Raw genomic sequence first — 19,959 nt, 5'->3', positions numbered from 1 at the left:
CGTGATGGCTGGGTGTTGTGTGCTGTCCTTAGGTTAGTTAGGTTTACGTAGTTCTAAGTTCTAGGGGACTTATGACCACAGCAGTTGAGTCCCATAGTGCTCAGAGCCATTTGAACCATTTGAACCACAGCGGTGTTTGCAGTGCTACACCACAGCTGCAGCGTATGGTACAGAAAATTAGTATTCAGTCATAAGGGCAAGAGGTGTACATTGTGCGGTAATTGAAAATTGCTTTGTTGCCTCATAACAATAAAAGGGTCACTTGTAAGGATGGGATCGCAACTCACCTGTACTCACACTAGTCACTGGAAGAGAGTGATGTGAATGAGAGAGAGTGAGAGTGTGCGTGAAGAGTGGTTGTATGTGGACTGTTGCGACCCATTTATCATAGGGTAAATATTTTTTCAGTGCAAATATATATGCATACCACGTGTGCTGAGATAGTTGTGCACTTTGAAATATATGTGCGCAACATGTGTCCAGCGATAAGATAAACAAACATAAAATCGTGTAAAATATATGTACACCATGTGTGCCAACATTGTTGTGCACTTGTTAATATATGCACATCATACGTGCAGCAATAATGTAAATAGACCAGAAATTGGGTAAAATATATACACACCATATGGGCTGACAGAATGCGTACTTGTGAATAGCCCTTTAAATGTGTACACTCATGAATAGTCCCTGCACATCATGCAAATTGAACAGTTTTTTAGTTTCACATGCCACTAGTCATCCAAGTCTCATTAGTTTTTAGTGCAGATGTATTTAACCCCACAAGCCATCGAAAAAAATTGTGAATATTTTCAACCAGTGCTACTCATTAAAAAGAACTGAATATTTGTAGCCAGTACTTGTATGCTCCAAAAATTGTAAATGCACAACCTGTGCTACAGTTGGGTGGACTGTAGGTTTTTTTTCGAGTCATATTTATTAGCATTAGCAATAGTGTGTATAAAAAAGTATCTCTGCATCGAAAAATGTTACGTGAAAAACAATCATATTGAATCTCAAGTACCAAATTGTATCTATATATCTGTAAGTTTTGAATAAATGAATTTCGTTACTACATGTCTTTGTTATTGTTATAAACAGGAAACCTATCCCACATTGCACTGTATATACTGATCAGCCAGAACATTATGACTACCGACCTACTGTCGATATAAACCGATCCAGGCAATAGCTACCTCACCTGGTGAGGGATGACTGGTAGTCAGACACACGCATGGTACATGTAGTGTCAGTGAGCGTGTTGTCCATATGTGGAATGGGGAAGCGCACGATTTATCTGAGTTTGACCGAGGGAAGACTGTGATGGCCTGGATCTCGTCATTGGCATTTCGGAAACTGCACGGCTTGTCAGGTGTTCGAGGAGTACTGTGGTGAGTGTCTTCAACACATGGCGAAACCAACACGAAATCATGTTCAAACGTTGTGGTTTTGGGCAGCCACCCCTCATTATATCTGTCGAATGTCGTAGGCTGAGCGGATTAGTAAAACAGAACAGGCGGCGCACCTTGGTGGAACTACATCAGGCTTTAATGCTGGGCAGAGTACAAGTGTGTCTGAACACAAATTGCACTGTACACTCCTAACGATGTGTGTGCCAGTATCATCACAATGACATTGGCAACTACGACTGCAATGGGCACATGATCATTGGCACTGGATATTGGCGCAGCGGCAGCACATTGCATGGTCTGATGAATCCTGATACCTTCTTCATCCTACGGTCGCAGGTTCGAATCCTGCCTCGGGCATGGATGTGTGTGACGTCCTTAGGTTAGTTAGGTTTAACTAGTTCTAAGTTCTAGGGGTCTAATGACCTTAGCAGTTGAGTCCCATAGTGCTCAGAGCCATTTTTGAACCTTCTTCATCATGCCAATGGAAGGGAGTAAATCTGACGTCTTCCAAGGGAACAGCTCCTTGACACCTGTTCTGCAGGGCAGGGACCAACTGGTGGCAGCTCCATTACGGTCTGGGGAACATTCATGTGGGCATCCATGGGTCCAGCGGAGGCACCCTGGCCGGCCGAAGTGGCCGTGCGGTTAAAGGTGCTGCAGTCTGGAACCGCAAGACCGCTACGGTCGCAGGTTCGAATCCTGCCTCGGGCATGGATGTTTGTGATGTCCTTAGGTTAGTTAGGTTTAACTAGTTCTAAGTTCTAGGGGACTAATGACCTCAGCAGTTGAGTCCCATAGTGCTCAGAGCCATTTGAACCATTTTTGAGGCACCCTGATTGCCAAGGAGTATTGTACACTGGTTACAGACCACGTACAACCCTTCATGACGATCATGTTTCCTGTCGGTAGTGGAATCTTTCAGCAAGATAATGCGCCATTTCACAAAGTTAGGAGTGTGATGGAGTGGTTCAAGGAACACAGTGGCGAGTACCAGTTGATGTGCTGGCTCTCCAACTCGCCAGATCTGAACCCAATCGAACATATTTGAGATGTGATTGAATGTAGCGTCAGAACTCACCACCCCCCTCCCTGGACTTTAAGGAATTAGGTGACTTGTGTGTGCAGATGTGGTGCCAACTCCTTCCAGCGACCTACCAAGTCCTCATTGCCTCCATGTTACGACGCATTGCTGCTGTTATCCGTGCCAGACGACCGTGTGGAACTTTCTCCATGACAATTGTTACTCCCCTTGTCACTTACAGCGTGTGCAGGACTCATTAGCGACAGATTTTCCACATCAGGAGCAGATTTGTCACTGGTTTCTTCACCAGACAATCATGATTCTGGGATCTGTGTCATCCATCCTATTCGCAGATGAGGCCACCTTTACCCAGAGTGGTATCGTCAACTTTCATAAGTCATCTGTGGGATAGTTATTAGTTAGGTGGTCATAATGTTCTGGCTGATCAGGGCGTACAGGATGATTTTTTCCACCATGTACAATTTCGAGGCATCGATCGATGAGAGGATACGGAACAAAAAAGGTAATGTTGTGTCTGATTCACTTCTCTCGCTGACTCACCTTTTAGTGGATGTGATACAGCGTTGTGCACAATGTTTCCGTATTAGAATCGAGAGCTTGCCGATATGGTATTTACTTATGGAAGTGAAAATGGTAATGGGTGGTGGGCAGCAAGGTTGTATCAGGAGACCTATCTCCACCGACAACAACCATAGCATTCAAAGTTTGCCACTGCGTTTCGCCATTTGTCTGAGACAGGGTCGTTCCAGGAAGCAGGAAATCATGACGGATGGCCCGAAATGTTTGGACACCAGACTTGGAGGGAAATGTGATTAACACTGTGGAAGGTAACCACCATGTACCTACCAGGCAGTTGGCCCACAGTACAGGGTAAACCAGACGACCTGTGGAACTTTCTCCATGACAATTGTTACTCCCCTTGTCACTTACAGCATGTGCAGGACTCATTAGCGACAGGTTTTCCACTGGTTTCTTCACCAGACAATCATGATTTTGGAATCTGTGTCATCCATCCTATTCGCAGATGAGGCCACATTTACCCAGAGTGGTATCGTCAACTTTCATAAGCCATCTGTAGGATAGTATGCAGAACCCCCATGGTGTGGTAACAGCAAATCATCAGCATCGGTGCAGACGGAATTTGTGGGTTGGGATAATTGTCGACGGTATTTTGGGACCAGTCTTCCTTCCACGTCGTCTAACAGGCCGGAAGTAACAGCGTTACTTGTGGATGACTTTGCGTCTCCCACCGGAAGGAGTGCCCTTGATGATTCGAAGGGTTATGTGGCTGTTACATGATGACACTCCAGCCCACTTCGCTATTAATGCCTGGGCACATCTCAATTGTGTCTTCCCTGGTCGATGGATCAGACAAGGGGGTTCAGTTGCGTGGCATTCTCGTTAACTGGATCTCAATCCGAGCGATTTCTGGATATGGGGCCATCTCAAAAGTATCGTATATGCAGAGCCCATTCCATATGTGGAGACACGGGAATAGTGTATTCATGCTGCCATTGACACTGTTCGGATGCAGCCTGGGCGATGTGAACATGTGAGACAGAACACGATATGGCGTGTACAAGAACGCATTGAGGCACATGGAAACCATTTTCAACACATACCATAATTGTGGCTGCATGGTACAGCGCAAATTAGATCGCAGTCTCTGTAAGAATGTCTTATTGAGTAAATTGTCTCTAGTATGGAAACCGTGCATTTTCGGACGTAAGTTCATTACACATTTTTTGTTCCGTATCCTCTCATCAATCAATCCCTAGAATTTGTACACAGTGAAAAAACTCACCCATTATAAAGGATATGAAAGACACACGTAACACATTAGTTTTGAAAATGTAGGTGTAAGATGGAGAATAACAAAATAAATGTATTGGTTGCATATCATGTTGTATGTATTGGGTCGCATATTGGGATATGGGAGCAGGTGGCACAAGAGCAATATTTGAAGATTCGATACATTCATGTGATTTTCTTCTTGCCTTTGATGTAGATGATGGTATCTGTGTAGTCAGATAATCGAAGTGATGTCACATCTTTATAGGCTATACCAGGATCTTCCCAGTGAATTCCATGGAAAACATTTGTCAACCATTTGGCGCTCTTCCGTGTTTTAGCACACTTCACATCCTTGAAATACTATTACACCAGCATGTTCTATGAATGCTATAAATGCAATATCTTTAAATATTAACAGTCTGCTCTCATCATCAAAGAAACCTTTAACATCTGCAATGGTGTTCATACTTCAAGATGCCATTGTGCAACACTCTGGGGTGTGGCACAACACCTGTTCATTTGTGCACTCACCGTACAACACCAGTGAGCAGGCAACAGTTAATCACACAGTCATGTAAAATTAGAGCACATACCACAGTGCATTCTGTGAAATTTTCTGAAATTCAAATTCGGTTTGTACATCTATTGGTCCAGATTTCATTATCTCATTCTGTTTTGTGGAGCCTATTACGATGACAGGTGTCAGTCCTTGAATTTTCGTAGGGTGAGTAGACATCCTTCCTCTTCAACTCCTTCGTAATAGGAATCATGGAACTTTGGATACACGTCAAATGCTAGATTAAATATATTTTCATTCCACTGTAGCAGTGAATTGTCATACGGATAGAATTCAGAATTCAAGTTGACTCTGGCACTGGGTATTCAAAAAGCTCCTATGAGCGGAAACTTAATGACAGATATACATCAGCATTCAGATGTTTTAAAGACTTCAAAGCTCCTCATTTTCTACATAGATGCGAGGCATTTTATTGATGATGATCTTCTTCTCTTCTTGGGGGTCTTTGAATGTATGAGTTGTTATACATCGCAATCTGTACCAGAATAAGTTCCTGTTAAACATTCATAATAATTTCCCCCACGTCCTCAAAGTACCCCATAAGCAGTTTTAATGCTATGCATGCATTGAATCTCTTGTAGTCTTCCACTGTCCTACCCATTGGCTCGGGTACGAACCATCCTGCATTTTCTGTGCCTCCCAAAGCTAAGTGCGAGGTGGAGACATGTTTTAAGGGTTGATGCTATGCCTACATTATATTTACGGTCAATCTCAACCCCATTAAGTTCATATCTTATCTCCTGAAACAGGAATGTTAAGGCATTATGTGTAAGTTTCCCCCACTGTAGGAGAATCATCCTGTTTCCTGAGTACCCTAACCAAATATTTGAAACTCTTGTATGGAAGGATTAAAGTGTCTTTTTGCTGGATGGCAATCCTAATTTGTCATTCTTGTTGAATGTGACTGAAGCATAAGCTTTCTGCGAGAAGTATTTCTGGCGTGTAATCCGCTCATCATATTCCATTGGGACCGTTATATTGAGCGACGTCATTGAAAGGGTCTGGGCCTATTGATTTCGCATGTGTTATTACCTTGTAGTTCTGTTGCGATGTGCCATGCTGTGAGTTGTGTGCGCTGATTTTATACAGCATCATATGCCAATGCTGTCTTAGATGTAGTCGCAGAACGATTTCCTCACCACGAAAGTAATGAGTTAATTATTTTAGTCCACAGTACGCAGCTCTAGATAGTCCTATATCTGAACTGTCACTGAAAGGCATATAGCGTTGATGGGAATCTCAACATGGTTCTATCTCCACAATTTCTTTTCTACCATTTTCTTACAGATGCAGTTTATTGTTAGTCAGTGTGATATTCAGGAAGCAATTGTATGTCTCCGTCCCAATCAGCGCAATACTCAATTCTTCAATGTTTAAATCAGTCGGTGGGAAGTAATTCGCACATAATACTGACGATCGTTCTTCTAAAGTCAGAGAATGCGACATTGCATCTGAACTTTAATTGGCGAATGGATGCTTAATGCTTTAACCACTCCTTTATGCTTTAGAGCGCTTTTAGCTACATGCGTAGTTGTCAGGATACAGTTTTTTAAACACCCCTGCTCCGTCTTCATCATCATGATTTTCTTCATCATCTACTTCTTCGTCTTTAGTGGGCGATGTGCTGCATCCATAACTTCGTGAACTTCATCCCAAATCCAACTTAATTTTACAATGCACGGTTTTTTCAGCTGCATATGCCGCAATGCATTGTCTTATACCAATATACCTCCTTGAAGATATTGCCATGGCTTTATCAAATAAAACTCGATCTGCAGTATGGCATATTGGCAGATGTTTTTGTGTGGTGTCGTGTTTCATACAGGCCTCATGAAGCAGGTTAACCGTTCATCACTGTGCGACAACCGTTTTCGAAGCTTTGTTCCATTGTTGCGGTGGTTATGTCCCAGAATGTGTAATCCGACCGGTAGTTTGTTCAGAAGACCACCATGTCCTCTAATGTGGCTCCTATGAGGCATGTTATACTACTGTTGTGGTTGTGGTCTGAGCACCCTGTTGTATAGCACATCGTCAGCGTCAGTCCACTCGTTTTTTGTTGCAGGCCATTTAACCCTCTTCCCTCGGCATGTTCTGACCCTCTCTACGAGAAACACGACTGGTTATGAGCTTCTCTGCAATTCCTCTGTGTAAAAGCATCCTGCAATTTCAGTACCACTGTTGTCCTTTAAGATATAAGTTCTGGATTCATTCTTTGCACCTTGGATATTGTAAATATCTGAGTAAACTTTTGTTTGCATGGATCCAGCATTTTAATGCGATTGTATACCGTACCCAGGAGTCCATTATCAATAAGGTCAATTGGTTCAAATGGTTCAAATGGCTATAAGCACTATGGGACTTAACATCTGAGGTCATCAGTCCCCTAGACTTAGAACTACTTAAACCTAATTAACCTAAGGACGTAACACACATCCATGCCCGAGGCAGGATTCGAACCTGCGACAGTAGCAGCAGCGCGGTTCCGGACTGAAGCGCCTAGAACAGCACGGCCACAGCAGCCGGCTAAGATCAGTTGGTCTCATTTTTATTGTGGTATGCTTGGTTCGATTATATTGTTTAATTATTTGTGGGAGAATATCTGTCCATCTGTATGATTCACGAAGATTAAAATGCTTCGACATTTGACCTTCTATTGTTCTGTTCAGACGTTTCACGATACTCGCCCTCAGGTGGATGAACGTCGAGTAGGGGTGTATTCCATATCGCCCCCTCATGGTCTTGAAATATCTATTGTAAAACTGCACCATGATCAGTTTGAAAGTTATCTGTACATCGATTCGTTCCTGTCTGCAACAAACGCCCAAACATCTCTGCAACATCTCTCCCTGTTATTGTTTTGACAGGCAATGCGTGGACAAATTTAGAATATATATCAATGACCATTAAAATATACTTGAAACTGTTATTTGCACTTGAATACTCCCTCATATCTCAAAGAGCAGCTTGTCATAAGTCACCCAAACCTTTAATCATAACTTGTCTACAAGGGTATGTCTTGTGCGCTGGTTTGTGCAGTTCTCGAACTACACTCTCCATACTTATTTGATGATACCTCTCTCTCTAAGCTATGGAATTATTGAAACAACCTCAGTCGAATGAGCTGTATTACCAGTGACAGTTGATGCCATGAGTAATCGATCTATTAGCTCACTGGGATTTTCATAATATATACTGCAGGAATCAATTGTTCACTCTTTCATGGTGAGTGTCAATACCATTACCGCTGTTGATTTCATCATCTAATATAGGTTTTATAATGGTTTTGTATTTCACACTGGTTTGGCTTTTTGGTACTCCATTTGTTTTCTTATGTAGATCAGCCAAATGCAGTATTTCACCATATATTTCCAGGTATTTAGGTGAATAATTTAGGATTTTCGCAGGTTTATGGAAATAAGATTAAGTAGACCTGATGATCTCTGGAATACCCTATCACCGATCCATACTGTGTTATCAGTTAACTTTATAGACTGTGTGCCCAGCATGTATGGTTTTATCATGCTGAAACAAAATATTCTGTCCATATTAGTATCACTCTGATGGTTTACCAAATTGGCAACAGCATCTTCATGAACATCATCATCATCATCATCACATAATTTCACTGAGAGCTGCCTGAGAGATCTGGTAACTGTATTAAAGGTTGCTCTTAGTGTTTGATTCCACTCTGAATCTCCTAACCTTAAGGGCTGTAATTTCTCTTGAATGGCCTTCTGGACCTCGATGACTTTATGTGAAGTTGACATCTTGTTATATACTAGGCAGTGTTCTGTGTAGGGTTTCACCTTACATACATTCTTTTCTATTGTACTGATCTTTACAGTTATGTCGTTTACTTTCTTTTCAATTACATTAACTCTATCACTTAATGTACTGATAGATCTCGTAAGGGTCGGACAATACATCAGTAGTTCCTTACGTATATTGCCAACTTTATGTTCAAGAGCCTGAATTTTTCCATCCATGTACAAGGAAATGTTCTGTCTGTGTATAGCTATCCTTTCAAGTTGAGTGCTCAACATGCATGTGGACTTCCCCATGGTGTGATGTATACTGATGTAGTCACATCTTGTCATACCTCTTGGAAGTTTCGTCTATACCTACCATCATTTAGTTTTTTGTTTTAACAATAACAAGAATCCAACAATCTCCACATATCTTTATAAATTCATTGAATAACATATCAGTTCATACAACTACTTGGTAAATATGTTTTTAATTTAAATTTTCTTGTTTGAAGGCTTTAACGAGGTTTCCTTTATCTCTCACCAACTGTTTTGAGGTTCTGAAATACGACTGATTCAAATAAGATACATCAACGCCCATATGAGGACCAAAACAGAAATATCTTCGAATGTGATCCTGGTTTTCCACAGCAACATCGTCGAATACGAACACAGTGTTTGGCTTCACTTTTACCATTGGAGAGATACCACTACTTTCAGTGAATGTTGTGTATGCCACACCATCTAAATCTTCCAATGTCTCCTGTAATACACTCATGCTCATAAATTAAGGATAATTGCAGAATGTGGTGTCACACAACGTGGCACTACACAAAACTGGCGCTAATAGCATAGCCAAATAGGGAACACACATGACACAGATCTGTAAGTCCATGGTATTGGTGATAAGTTGAGAAAACCATCCCAAAACACGTGCGCTACAAAACATCACTTTTTCCTGTGCATGTACCCCAACATCAGTGTGGGATATGATCACCATGCACATGTACACAGGCCGCACAACGGGTTGGCATACTCTGAATCAGGTGGTCCAGCAGCTGCTGGGGTATAGCCTCCCATGCTTGCACCAGTGCCTGTCAGAGCTCCTGAAGTGTCCTAGGGGTTTGATGACGTGCAGTGATACGTCGACCGAGAGCATCCCAGACGTGCTCGATGGGGTTTAGGTCTGGAGAACAGGCAGGCCACTCCATTCACCTGATATCTTCTGTTTCACGGTACTCCTCCACGATGGCAGCTCTTTGGGGCTGGGCGTCATCATCTATCATGAGGAAGGTGGGACCCACTGCACGCCTGAAAAGGAGGACATACTGGTGCAAACTGATGTCCTGATACACCTGACCTGTTACAGTTCCTCTGTCAAAGACATGCAGGGGTGTGCATGCACTAATCATGATCCCACCCCACACCATCAAACCACACCCTCCATACAGGTCCCTTTCAAGGACATTAAGGGCTTGGTATCTGGTTCCTGGTTCATGCCAGATGAAAACCCGGCGAAAATCACTGTTCAGACCATACCTGGACTCGTCCGTGATCATAATCTGGTACCACTGTTCCACTGACCATGTACTGTGTTCTTAACACCAGGCTTCACGGGATCTCTTGTGACCAGGGGTCAGTGGAAAGCAACTTGCAGGTCGCCGGACGAATATACCATGTCTCTTCAGTCGTCTGTAGACTGTGTGTCTGGAGACAACTGTTTCAGTGACAGCAGTAAGGTCCCGAGCAAGGCTACCTGCAGTACTCCGTGGCCGTTTGCAGGCACTGATGCTGAGATATCTGTCTTCTTGTGGTGTTGTACACTGAAGACGTCCCATACTGTAGCGCCTGGACACGTTTTCTGTCTGCTGGAATCGTTGCCATAATCATGAGATCACACTTTGTGGCACACGGAGGGCCCATGCTACGAGCTGCTGTGTTCGACGAGCCTCCAGTCGCCCTAGTATTCTACCCCACATAACGTCATCAATATGTGTTCTTTGAGCCATTTTCAACACACAGTCACCAGTAGCATGTCTGAAAACGTCTGCACACTTTCTCGCTGCACCGTACTCTGACATGCACCAACACTCATCTGCGTGTGTGGACTGCTGCCAGCGCCACTGTGCGACGACAGCAGGTCAGATGCACTGCATGGTCATACTCTGAGGTGATTTAAACCCGCAAAACGGCCACCAGAGCGTTGTTTCACCATGTATCAGCATTGTCCTTAATTTATGAGTATGAGTGTAGTTGGCGTTTGGGCTGAAACAGTGTTTTTCAGATCACACATACATTCTCAAAGCGGACTCCATTTGGGTATGTTAGCAGCGACAGGAGAACATTCGTCTCCCCGCAGCTGAATGGACTTATAGTATATTATTGGAAATGATTAGCCCATTCTTCTTCTTCTGGTTTTCTGCACCATCACAGGACCAATCGCTTACAACCAACACTTTAATATGAGGATGCTTCACCACCCTGCTATGATACCAACTGCATCAGATATTGATGTGAAGTGGGCTTTTATAGGAACAAAAACACTTCTGATAATAGTAAGAATAATAATATATGTAGCCACTATAGTAGATCGATACATGAAATAAAGCGCTGTTCTGAATCATCTATATACACTCCTGGAAATGGAAAAAAGAACACATTGACACCGGTGTGTCAGACCCACCATACTTGCTCCGGACACTGCGAGAGGGCTGTACAAGCAATGATCACACGCATGGCACAGCCGACACACCAGGAACCGCGGTGTTGGCCGTCGAATGGTGCTAGCTGCGCAGCATTTGTGCACCGCCGCCGTCAGTGTCAGCCAGTTTGCCGTGGCATACGGAGCTCCATCGCAGTCTTTAACACTGGTAGCATGCCGCGACAGCGTGGACGTGAACCGTATGTGCAGTTGACGGACTTTGAGCGAGGGCGTATAGTGGGCATGCGGGAGGCCGGGTGGACGTACCGCCGAATTGCTCAACACGTGGGGCGTGAGGTCTCCACAGTACATCGATGTTGTCGCCAGTGGTCGGCGGAAGGTGCACGTGCCCGTCGACCTGGAACCGGACCGCAGTGACGCACGGATGCACGCCAAGACCGTAGGATCCTACGCAGTGCCGTAGGGGACCGCACCGCCACTTCCCAGCAAATTAGGGACACTGTTGCTCCTGGGGTATCGGCGAGGACCATTCGCAACCGTCTCCATGAAGCTGGGCTACGGTCCCACACACCGTTAGGCCGTCTTCCGCTCACGCCCCAACATCGTGCAGCCCGCCTCCAGTGGTGTCGCGACAGGCGTGAATAGAGGGACGAATGGAGACGTGTCGTCTTCAGCGATGAGAGTCGCTTCTGCCTTGGTGCCAATGATGGTCGTATGCGTGTTTGGCGCCGTGCAGGTGAGCGCCACAATCAGGACTGCATACGACCGAGGCACACAGGGCCAACACCCGGCATCATGGTGTGGGGAGCGATCTCCTACACTGGCCGTACACCACTGGTGATCGTCGAGGGGACACTGAATAGTGCACGGTACATCCAAATCGTCATCGAACCCATCGTTCTACCATTCCTAGACCGGAAAGGGAACTTGCTGTTCCAACAGGACAATGCACGTCCGCATGTATCCCGTGCCACCCAACGTGCTCTAGAAGGTGTAAGTCAACTACCCTGGCCAGCAAGATCTCCGGATCTGTCCCCCATTGAGCATGTTTGGGACTGGATGAAGCGTCGTCTCACGCGGTCTGCACGTCCAGCACGAACGCTGGTCCAACTGAGGCGCCAGGTGGAAATGGCATGGCAAGCCGTTCCACAGGACTACATCCAGCATCTCTACGATCGTCTCCATGGGAGAATAGCAGCCTGCATTGCTGCGAAAGGTGGATATACACTGTACTAGTGCCGTCATTGTGCATGCTCTGTTGCCTGTGTCTATGTGCCTGTGGTTCTGTCAGTGTGATCATGTGATGTATCTGACCCCAGGAATGTGTCAATAAAGTTTCCCCTTCCTGGGGCAATGAATTCACGGTGTTCTTATTTCAATTTCCAGGAGTGTAGCAATACCAATAGCAAAGACATGCAATTAGTACTCACTTTTTCACTCCTTCCCACTCTGCTGGGAGATGCTGGATGAACTCAGCTGCTGTTGTTGATAACGCCTCATGAACTTCCCACTGATTAGTGATGGTGAGCTGCTGTGCTCGCTTTATTTCCCTGACATCACAATCACATGACAGATGCTATATTATCATTGGTTCCCACCACCTTTTCCTCCATGACATCACAATTCCGAGCGCCCGCTCATGGCGGTAATGTGAACTAGGTCAGTCCGTCTCCACACATCCAGGTGAACACACAATGAAAATTTTCCATTAGGATAACACCTCAAAACGCAGAAATGATGAAGTAATAAAGAGAACACTATGTATACTTCTACACAAATAGCTCCTCATAGACTGAGCGTTTCCCGCCATTTTTCTAGGTGGGGATGGGAGTGGAGGGGAAGTGAGACTGTAGGGAGGGGAGGGGGAGGGGAGAGGGAAAACTCATGGCATCATCAGGTGACATTATCAGTGTTATGTTGCCAATTCTGCACCAGGAGGAAGGGGTGGGAGGAGGGTCCGCCATCTTGAACAAATTAAAACTGCACAAGAATCCCCCTTATTCCACTACTGCTGTGGATAACACTTGAGTTGTCGTTCGATGGCGCCCCATATGTGGTCAATTTGAGACAGATCTGGTGATCAAGCAGGCCAAGACAACATGTCGACACTCTGTACAAGATTTTGTGTTACAACAGTGGATTTTAGGCGAACGTTATCCTGTCAGACAAAACCTGCTGGAATACTGTTCAAGAATCTACGTCTATATCTAAGTGATTACTCTGCTATTCACAATAAAGTGTCTGGCAGAAGGTTCAATGAAGCACCTTCAAGCTGTCTCTACCGTTCCACTCTCAAACGCCGTGTGGGAAAAACGAGGACTTAAATTTTTCTCTGCGAGCCCTGATTTCTCTTATTTTATCGTGATGATCATTTCTCCTTACGTAGGTAGGTGCCAACAGAATGTTTTCGCAATCGGAGAAGAAAACTGGTGACTGAAAATTCATGAGAAAATCCTGTCGCAACGAAAAACTCCTTTGTTTTAATGATTGCCACCCCAATTCACGTATCATGTCTGTGACACTATTTCTCCTGTTTCGCGATAATACAAAACGAGCTGCCCTTCTTTGTACCTCTTTGATGTCATCCGTCAGTCCCATATCGCACAGCAGTACTCCAGAATAGGGCGAACAACCGTAGTGTAAGCTGTCCCTTTAGTAGACATGTTGCACCTTCTAAGTGTTCTGCCAATGAATCGCTGTCTTTGATTCGCTCCACCCACAACATTATCTTTGCAATAGTTCCAATTTATGTTACTTGTAATTGTAATCCCTAAGTATTTAGTTGAATTTACAGCCTTCAGATTTGTGTGACTTAATTTTTAGTGGATTTATTTTAGTACTCGTGTGAATAACATCACACTTTTCTTTATTCAAGGTCAATTGCCACTTTTCGCACCGCACGGATATTTTATCTAAATCATTTTGGTCAACAGATGACTTTACAAGGCGGTAAATGACAGCATCATCTTCAAAGAATCTAAGAGGGCTGTTCAGATTGTCTCCTATGTCGTTAATATACGAGGGCCGTTCAGAAAGTAACCTCCGGTTGATTTAAAAAAATACACCAAGTTAAATAAAAATATTTTAATATATACATCTTACAACTACATCTTTGCACTATTTTTCTACATAGTCTCCATAGCGATTGAGGCACTTATCGTATCTCTTCACAAGCTTTGAAATTCCTTCTGCATAAAAATCACCCGCTTGTGCCTGGAGCCAGCCTGTGACCGCATCTTTGAGCTCTTCGTCGTCATCAAACCGCTGTGACCCGAGCCATTTCTTCAAATGCATGAAGAGGTGATAATCACTAACTCCGACATTGAGAAACGTCGATTTTCACGAACTTTTGCATCAACTGTCTGAACGAGTTCGTCAGTCACCAATGATGGTCTACCACTCCTCTCTTCATCATGAACGTTTTCTCGTCCACTTTTAAATAAACGTACCCATTCACGGACAACTCCTTCACTCATAACTCTTGGTCCGTACACGGCACAAAGCTCACGATGAATAGCTGCTGCAGAATATCCTTTGGCTGTAAAAAACCTTATGACAGCACGCACTTCACATTTGGCGGGGTTTTCTATTGCAGCACACATTTCAAACTGCCACAAAAACTAAACTAGCGCAGGTACGACGTTCACTCGACCACGGCTTGATGCCGACTGACCTGTTGAGTGCGTGAACGCACAGATGGCGTCGCTACTCCCCCCACAACCCGCACTGTGACCAATCGGAGGTTACTTTCTGAACCGCCCTCGTAGATCAGGAACAATAGAGGGCCTATAACACTTCCTTGGGGAACGCCGGATATTACTTCTGTTTTACTCGATGACTATCCGTCTATTACTACGAACTGTGACCTTTCTGACAGGAAATCACGAATCCAGTCGCAGAACTGAGGCGATATCCATAGGCACGCAGTTTGGTTAGAAGACGCTTGTGAGGAACGGTGTCGAAAGGCTTCTGGAAATCTAAAAATACAGAATCAATTTCACATCCCCTGTCGACAGCACTCATTGCTTCATGAGCATAAAGAGCTAGTTGTGTTTCGCAAGAATGATATTTTCTGAATCTTTGCTAAGTGTCAATAAATCGTTATCTTCGAGGTACTTCATAATGTTCGAATATAGTATATGTTCTAAAATCCTACTGCAAATCGAGGTTAGTGATATGGGCCTGTAATTCAGCGGATTACTCCTACTTCCCTTTTTGGGTATAGGTTTGACTTGAGCACTTTTTCAGTCTTTAGTTACGGAACTTCCTGTGAGCGAGCGGTTGTATATAATTGGAGCTATTGTATCAGCACACTCTGCTATGCTACACCGAGGATATCTACTTCTATGTTTCTCATCTTGGCAGTTGTTCTTGATTGGAACTGAGGAATATTTACTTCGTCTTCTTTGGTGAAGAAGTGTTTAATAACTCTGCTTTGGTGGCACTGTCATCAGTGACTTCACCATTGTTATCGTGCAGTAAAGGTATTGATTGCGTCTTGCCATTGGTGTGCTTTATGTATGACCAGAATTTCTTTGGGTTTTCTGCCAGATTCCGAGACAGAGTTTCTTTGTGGAAATTATTAAAAGCATCTGGCATTGAAGTACGCGCTATATTTCGAACTTGTAAAAAAGTTTGCCAATCTTGGGGATTTTACCTTCTTTTAAATTTTGCATGCTTTTTTCGTTGCTTCTACAACAGCGATCTGACCCGTTTTGTGTACCATGTGGGATCAGTACCATCACTTATTAATTTATATGGTATTTATCTCTCAATTGCTGTCGATAATATCTCTTTGAAATCATTCCACATCTTTCCCACGCTTACGTGACCACAGCGGAAGGAGTGGAGACTGTCTCTTAAAAAGGAGTTAAGAGCATTTTTATCAGCTTTTTCTTTTTAAATAGATGTATTTTGCGTTTCTTTTAGATGGTTGAGGTGGTACGGTATTCAGCATAGCAGCAACTGCCTTGTGGTCGCTAATCCTTGTATTCGTCATTATACTCCCTATTTGTCCAGGATTGTTTGTTGCTAAGAGGCCAAGCATGCTTTCGCAACCATTTACGCTTCGAGTGGGCTCACAAACTAATTGTTCAAAATATTTTTTTGAGAAAGCGTTGAGTAAGTTTCGGATGACGTTTAATGCCTGCCGCCGGCTTAAAACGTATAATTTTTCCAGCATATCGAGGGTAGATTGAAGTTGCTACTGATAACAGATCGAATCAATAGACTGACGTATAATTTTGCAGTCAGGGTGTCTGTTTACGAGAGTGCTTCTGCTGTCATACAGTATCACATCTCGCTCCATAACTCCAGGTGTAGGTCCACTGTGTCTAGGCTGCAGACAGGTTGGTCGCTGACACTTATCTAGCCTCCTTCTTACCAACACCCAACCTTCACAGGCACCGAAGCAGAAGAGATTCTCACCAGAAAACAAAACAAACCTGCCTCGACCCTCTAATGCGGTCTCATTTTATACTACTGAAGTCACAAACGGCTGTGTTTTGGGATGCACGCTACAGGTGTCTGGCTCGGAGCTGTCTTTGAGGTGTGTCACTGATGTTCCAACTGCTGCTCGAATTGCTGCTGCAGATGCAGCATGATGCGCCACATCCTTACGCCGAACACGACGGTCTTCCCTCTCAGAAGTGCCAGGTCTAAACTTCTTGCGACTGCGTCTTTCTGTGACCTCCGCTGCCAGAAATCATGTACAGTGGCTACATTCCTGCCAATTCTTTTTGCAGTATCATGGAAGGAACATTCATCTTCTCATAGCCCTGCTACACGACTTTGTTCAAAACTCAGTGAGGTGTTAATAATAGCGTCTTCAACGCCTTGAAGGCGTTCTTGACTAACATCAACTCGCTACAAGGTAACTAGCTCACGACTGTTCCAGTGCATATTTAAAGCAAACCTGGTTTATATCGTTCTCGAGGCGCTACAAGCGTCAGTCTTATGCGACTTGCGAAAAATGTGATTAGATATCATCTCTCAAATGTAGAAACACGCCTACCAACTTTCGTTTAGCCCTCACAACTCCCTTGTGTTGGGATTCTTTCCCATCAGTGTAGCATAATATCAGTGCATGTGGTACAGTAAGCACAACGATGCCGTTTGCCAAAAGTTCAGTGTTCCACACGGGAGGGGAGAGAGGAATGTAAGACTGGCTTCCTGTTTGCAAACCTGTTGGACATACTGTGTGAGATGAGAAGGATGGCGCCATCTAGACAGGCCACTGGCTACGATAATATTGGGGCAAAGAGAGCTCGGCGCCACTCTCCATTGTTGCCAGATGTATACAAGATGGCGGCGATGCTTCATCCAAGATGGTGGCGTGTAGACTTGGCATCAGTGCATGGTGTCACGCAAGATGGCGGCTATGACGACATTCAAGATGGCGGATTTTGGCGGGAAGTTTGAGCTTTGGCAGAAAGATAGGTCAATTGGGCTACCTCAATTAATCTAACCCCCTCCCCCAGTAAATAGTGGGAAGTTCAAATTCCATCAGGATAATGCAATAAAACTCTACTAACCTAAGAAAATGGCAGGAAGATAAGTCAACTGGGCTATCTCTACTAACTCAAGTCATCCGAGCGCCACCTCTTCCTAGGGATTGGCTCGAAGTTTGAATTGTGGCAGTCAAGAAAGGTCATTTGGGCTATCTCTACCAACCTAAGAAAATAGCGGGAAAGAAAGGGCACTTGGTCTAACTCCACTAACCTAAGTCACCCAACTGCCACCTCTTCCTAGGGACTGGTGGGAAAAGGACTCTGCCTGTACTGGACATAAGTCTTTATTATTTTGCATGCACCAGTCTTTATTTAAACAATTAGAGGCAGTACCACCATCTAGTGTGGTCGCCAAGGGGTCCAGACTCCAACTGACCTAGTACACAGTACCACCGCCAGAGTGTGCTCTCATCAATGATGTAATCCAAGAAGGCTGCCATCACATCAGCTGATGATGCAAGTACCGTTATCCGATTTGGTGAAAAAATTTTGTTCGCCTCGAGGTCTGGGCCCAGAACACAGTACCGCGACCAGAGGGTGCTGTCTTCCCTTCTGTGATATAACGAAAGATGGTGGGGGAAAATGGCGGGAAACAGTGTGGTCGCCACAAGGTATAGAACACGTACACAGTACTGTCACCAGAGGGTGCTGTCGTCCATTCCATAATATAAGCCAAGATGATCGTCTGGAGAGGAAAATGACTCATCCTGCGCTGGGCTGCTGGAGAGAGGAAGGAGTGTACTTTATTTATTTTGGAACAATTTATTTAGGGAGGGATTTTGAAAGACAGTGTATTTATCACACTGATACAAAACTCATGCTTTGACATGCTTGGGGTCACACCACACAGCCCACAGACCTGTAAACTACTCCTAAATAATGCACTACAAACAACTCCTAAATTACAGAAATAAGTTCAGACAGCACACAGACCTTCAAACGGCTTCTAAATAATGCAGCACACTGATGTATAGACACGCACAGTACTCCTAAACTGTCCAAATAACGCATAGTGCAGCCTAGAGACTTGCTCGCAAAATAATGCAAGAGACATCTGCAAGCACCGCCCACTGCCCCCTGTCCACTGGACCACACACGCTTCCAGAAGTCGAGATGCAGCGGCAGCCTCTGCGGAATGACGCACAGGTGCCACAAGTATGAGGTGGTGGCATCCCTTTCATAGTTGACACCTGAGAAATTCCTTTAGAAATATGTGATCACCTAGGCACCGTTCCTCACGAGAGCGCAGATGCTCCACGGGCGAGCGCGCGTCGACTCCATCTAAAAGACTCTCCAAACACACTTGCCAATCATCAACTTTCTAGATCATGCACTGCACACCCGTTCAAAAAATAATACAACAAACATCAAAACAACTACTAAATCCTCGAACCATATTTCATGTCTAACGCTCACAGCGCTTAAACAGCAGGGAAAAATCCAGTGCACAAACACTCAGTGCAAGTAAAAAACGCTTCCGAACTGCCATCAACCGCAGATATCAGGGCCAGCGAGCGCGATCCAGCGCAGGAGCGTGTGTTATACTGACGTCACATGTCTGTCTATCTAAATAAACGCCAAATCATCCTCTGGACCGCGCGCGCGTGTTCGCCGATGCTGGTGTGAACCCTCTCTCTACCTGCCATCTAGCGAAGACCTAATTGCCTAGCGACTCACCCTCACAGACACTGCAGAAATCGTTTCCAAAGTGTCACAGGGTGCATTGTTCCTCGCGTCCCTAACAGAACATGCGAAATGTAGCTAACCGTGCTTGCGTACCTAGCGTGGCTCACTCTTTGCGGCGATGTTCGTCCTGCTGTCAATTTAACTCTCAGATACGTTAAACATTCACACTGCTAAAAGCCTGTGCACACTTGCGAAAACACCCTTAATCATAAAAGTATACTCTTTGTTTGGAAATAGATCACTGTCTAAACACAGATGGGGCGATTCAGAACAATTATACAAACAGAATTCGAAGCACTGTCGTAACGAAGAGGAAAAAAAAGTCCTGCATTTTATGTATCCTACAGCTACAGGTCTGGAGATGTCCTAATATCACAGTGGCGGAAAAGTGACGGCATCCAAGCCAGAGATGGATGGTATGGTTCAACTTGTCTTTGAACACTTGCTTTCTCAGAACATTCCGTGCATACCTTGCATCCATCTTATTTGAATCAGTTTTTAGGCGCTCCTACGTCCCTGGCACAAAGGAAG

Source organism: Schistocerca nitens, chromosome 3 (genome assembly GCF_023898315.1).
Source record: "Schistocerca nitens isolate TAMUIC-IGC-003100 chromosome 3, iqSchNite1.1, whole genome shotgun sequence".
Lineage (NCBI taxonomy): Eukaryota > Metazoa > Arthropoda > Insecta > Orthoptera > Acrididae > Schistocerca > Schistocerca nitens.
This window is presented reverse-complemented; position numbering follows the sequence as displayed.